Source organism: Littorina saxatilis, linkage group LG15, assembly GCF_037325665.1.
Source record: "Littorina saxatilis isolate snail1 linkage group LG15, US_GU_Lsax_2.0, whole genome shotgun sequence".
NCBI lineage: Eukaryota > Metazoa > Mollusca > Gastropoda > Littorinimorpha > Littorinidae > Littorina > Littorina saxatilis.
The window spans coordinates 13,279,011-13,284,010 of NC_090259.1; the positions used below are offsets into that span (position 1 = coordinate 13,279,011).

General features: G+C 39.8%; 2 protein-coding genes across 10 annotated transcripts in view; both read left to right on the top strand.

The window, feature by feature from the left end:
• The window catches only part of LOC138948610 (neuralized-like protein 4), a 197,164-nt gene extending 196,484 nt beyond the window's left edge, over positions 1-680 (top strand). For all 8 annotated transcript variants that reach the window (XM_070320167.1, XM_070320175.1, XM_070320171.1 and 5 more), the window contains one exon: positions 1-680. This exon is cut by the window's left edge and continues 257 nt beyond it. The gene's annotated coding sequence lies outside the window, so the exon portion shown is untranslated.
• Positions 1-5,000, top strand: part of LOC138948612 (tripartite motif-containing protein 2-like) — a 51,297-nt gene that overhangs the window by 38,913 nt on the left and 7,384 nt on the right. The gene's annotated exons all lie outside the window — the stretch shown is intronic.

A 5,000-nucleotide genomic window follows, 5' to 3' on the forward strand; every position in this document is an offset into this window, starting at 1 on the left:
AAGCAGATTTTCACTCTCTAGCGCTGTCATACTGGGTCATTTATAAGCAGTTTTTCACTCTCTAGCGCTGTCATACTGGGTCATAAGCAGTTTTTCACTCTCTAGCGCTGTCATACTGGGTCATAAGCAGTTTTTCACTCTCTAGCGCTGTCATACTGGGTCATAAGCAGTTTTTCGCTCTCTAGCGCTGTCATACTGGGTCATAAGCAGTTTTTCACTCTCTAGCGCTGTCATACTGGGTCATAAGCAGTTTTTCACTCTCTAGCGCTGTCATACTTGGTCATAAGCAGTTTTTCACTCTCTAGCGCTGTCATACTGGGTCATAAGCAGTTTTTCACTCTCTAGCGCTGTCATACTGGGTCATAAGCAGTTTTTCAAACAATCTAATGTTTGGTTTTGCTTTTTGGAAATAGCTTTTTGACATTTCAATTTGAAAGCAAAATACAAGTAATTATTTTTTGTAATTTTTGGAAGGCGTCATAAAATCACCCAAGGAATAACAGGAACGTTTTGAGTTTTACATGATTTTCATGACACGTTTTATGTCCGTGAGATTAGTTGATGGAAATGTATTTATTAGGGCGACAAACACGTTAACTATTCCTGTTTTCTAAGAAATGATTATACTCAGGATTTCATTGGAAATAATACAATGATCAATACAATGTGTATTTTTACAACTTTGTGGGCATTTGTGCTATATGACGTGAGCAGTAAATCTGAATCTGTCCTGGAATGTCAGACACGTTTTAATTGCACTTTAACAAGACGAAAAAACACAACCCCCATCTCTCTCTCCTCACCCCTCTCTTTCTCTTTTTCACACACACACACACACACACACACACACACACACACACACACACACACATACACGCACGCACGCACGCACGCACGCACACACACATACACACACACAAACGCACGCACGCACGCACACACACACACACGCACGCACGCACGCACACACACACACACGCACGCATGTACACACGCACACACACACACCACGCACGCACACACACACACACACACACACACACACACACACAAACATGTTTTAACAAAACAATCCAGAAACCATATTCTTTTCCACAAAAGGAACTCTCACTGGCGTTATTCGGTCAGTAATAGTTAAGTATGTACACATCGTCACACATTGCGTCAATAGAAGCAGCTCCTTTGTAGCCATGCAGAAAAAAAGATGACTTTTTTTGTATTCTGCACACGCCTTGAAGAAAAACATACATCTGTTAACTGGAGCGCGACGCACGTGTTGGTTCCTTTCCGCACTGTCCGATCTCTCTGTTCAATGCCTATATTCTCCACTCTTGTTTTGTTAAAAGTATTTCTTTATAAACACGCTACATCATCATCATCACGAAGTCGTAAGATCAACATCACTGAAGCGGAAGGAAACAAAGAGAGGACATAAAGAAAATGCACCAAAGAAGACATTAAGAGCAAAGAGACATAAACATTCTGACTGTCTTTTTTTCTGTAGAAATAGTTGTTTATGCGTGTGTCAGCATATAACAATGGTTATTGGGTAACGTGACCAAAAAAGATAGGGTCCGTAGGTCGTTGTTTTAAATTTTAAATTGTTCACTTTTTTTAACAATTAGTCGATTTTAGAGGAGGTTACTTCCCTTAGTCTTGGTATGGTTCGCAAAATGTGCCAAAAGTTTTTGTTTTTTTGAGAAATAAAAACAAAAAGTTTTAGGACCGGCGGGTTACCCTAAACCAACATATATTTTCATTTGGCCTAATCTATTGGGAAAAGTAGAAAGAGAGAGAGAGACTGTCTCTTTGAAAGGAACTAACTGAAAAAGGGGGGACAAAAAGATTGAAAGACAGAGACAGTTATGGGAAAAGGATTTAGACTGAAGAGGAACGGAAGAACGACAAACAACACCTTCCTCATCTGACAGTTGTTGAATATCCAGGTATGTCCAGTTATAAGTGTAACAACAATGGTACAATCTGAAAAGGGGTCCTAATTTGGCCTATATGGTCTGCTGGACCCAAAAAGCAACAACTAACTAACTAACTAACTAACAATCTGAAAATATATGCTGGACAAAACAAGAAGGCATGAGAAGCCCCAAAACTTCTAGCTCATTCTTTCTCCTCGTCCGCAGGAAAAAAAACCACCACTTTTTCTTTTACTTTGTTTTCTTAATTGCCACAACCACACGATAGTAAAGTCAACGATAAGGTACAACCTCAACTGTTCACTAAAACAACAGTAAAGCTCTAAAAATAATGCGACCTCAACTGTTCACTAAAACAACAGTACAGCTCTAAAAATAATGCCACCTCAACTGTTCACTAAAACAACAGTAAAGTTCTAAAAATAATGCGACCTCAACTGTTCACTAAAACAACAGTACAGCTCTAAAAATAATGCGACCTCAACTGTTCACTAAAACAACAGTACAGCTCTAAAAATAATGCGACTTCAACTGTTCACTAAAACAACAGTACAGCTCTAAAAATAATGCCACCTCAACTTTACTTTCTTTATTTGGTGTTTAACGTCGTTTTCAACCATTCAAGGTTATATCGCGACGGGGAAAGGGGGGAGATGGGATAGGGGAAAGAGGGGAGATGGGATAGAGCCACTTGTTAATTGTTTCTTGTTCACAAAAGCACTAATAAAAAAATTGCTCCAGGGGCTTGCAACGTAGTACAATATATGACCTTACTGGGAGAATGCAAGTTTCCAGTACAAAGGACTTGCCACCTCAACTGTTCACTAAAACAACAGTACAGCTCTAAAAATAATGCGACCTCAACTGTTCACTAAAACAACAGAAAAGCACTGAAAAAGGTACAACTTCAACTGTTCACTAAAACAACAGCAATTAAAGCACTAACAAAAAAGAAGCGACCTTAACTGTTCACTAAAACAACAGCAGAGCACTAAAAAACTAAAGCGACCTCAACTGTTCACTAAAACAACAGTACAGCTCTACAAATAATGCGACATCAACTGTTCACTAAAACAACAGAAAAGCACTGAAAAAGGTCAACTTCTACTGTTCACTAAAACAACAGCAAAGCACTAAAAATAATGCGACCTCAACTGTTCACTAAAACAACAGTGAAACTCTAATAATAATGCGACCTCAACTGTTCACTAAAACAACAGTAAATCTATAGAAAGGTACACCTTCAACTGCATGATCACTCAAACAAACAACAATCATTCCATTGTCGCCACATACATCTTTATCTCGTCAACACTCACTGATTGTGCACTAAAGACACATTACAACAAAATGGAATCATTATGAATAAAGAATAATACAACGCATTTCCATTTGTTGAATAAAAGCTTCGTACACACGCACCATTACAAACAGTGCAGACTATTTTGATCAGTCTACTCATATTGCCAGTGTCACATGAGCTAAGACGCCCCCCGAACAGGAAACAAACAAACAAACACATTGCTGGCCGCGCAGAGCTCGCCAGAGTGTCACTGTGTGTGGATCAGTCAAGTCTGTCGCTGTTTCTTTCTGTTTGTTGGGTAAGTTTCATTTCTATGCTTCATGTTGTCGATCAGGTAAACACGTCGTGATACCGCTTACTGCCTGTCAGAACTAAATCAGTCAGCAAGTTAGTGTACATGTTATTTAGCCTTGCGAAAAGCAGAGTGTCTGTGTTGTCACCGTGCTGCTATGTTTCGGTTTCCATTTCTCAGAAATGTCGATCAATAACACTTATATGCTACATCTGGCTACCTACGCTGAACAAAGAACAAGATAGAACATCGTGCACTGGTGATACTTTCGTGATACTTTCGTCGTGTTACATGTTTGTGACTGCTTCATGATTTACACCGTCTGCATGATTTAATTTGGTGAATTGGAGTTGGAATTCTAGCACACAGATTCAATTCTTGGTGTCCGTGTAAATCGCTTCATTTCCTGGTTGATCCAAGGGAGGCAACTAATCCCCTTGACATGTCAGACATAGTTGTCGTTGGTGCAAGTTATCTCTCTTAGGCCAGTGTAAGTACTGAAGTAGCAGCTCATGTCCATATTTCTCTGTCACCCCCCGCTCACTCCACACCTACTATAAATAAGAGGACGACGCATTTTGTTGTGTTAAACTAACAAAATTTGTTTCAATTTAAGTTCATGCTCTCAAGTCTGCATTTTGTGCCTATTTTGTGTGCTTATGTTGTTAACAGTCTGACGCCCCCGCGGGTTAGGGGGAAGAATTTACCCGATGCTCCCCAGCATGTCGTAAGAGGCGACTAACGGATTTTGTTTCTCCTTTTACCCTTGTTTAAGTGTTTCTTGTATAGAATATAGTCAATGTTTGTAAAGATTTTAGTCAAGCAGTATGAAAGAAATGTTAAGTCCTTTGTACTGGAAACTTGCATTCTCCCAGTAAGGTCATATATTGTACTACGTTGCAAGCCCCTGGAGCAATTTTTTGATTAGTGCGTTTGTGAACAAGAAACAATTAACAAGTGGCTCTATCCCATCACCCCCCCCCCCCTTTCCCCGTCGCGATATAACCTTCGTGGTTGAAAACGACGTTAAACACCAAATAAAGTACAGTCTGACGGTTCTGTGAAGCTGGGTTCTGTCTGTACACGATGATGCAGTGTGTCAGTGTGTGTGTGTGTGTGTGTGTGTGTGTGTGTGTGTGTGTGTGTGTGTGTGTTTGCGTGCCCTCCCGTGTGTATTTGTGTGTGTGTGTGTGTGTGTGTGTGTGTGTGTGTGTGTGTGTGTGTGTATGTGTATGTGCGTGTGTTTAGACAAAACAACAACGACAGCAGCAGCAGCTAAAAACATCCACAATACCCTTCTAACAAACTCAAGTACATTCTAAGAATCAGACGTGCGCATATATTTAGATAATATTTAGATTTTGGTGTTGTTGTGCATTTAAACATTGGGGGGAGGGGGGTACCTATTGCAGCTACTGATTTATATTGATCTAAGTATAACAGATTTTAAAATACAGTAGTTTGTCCTAAT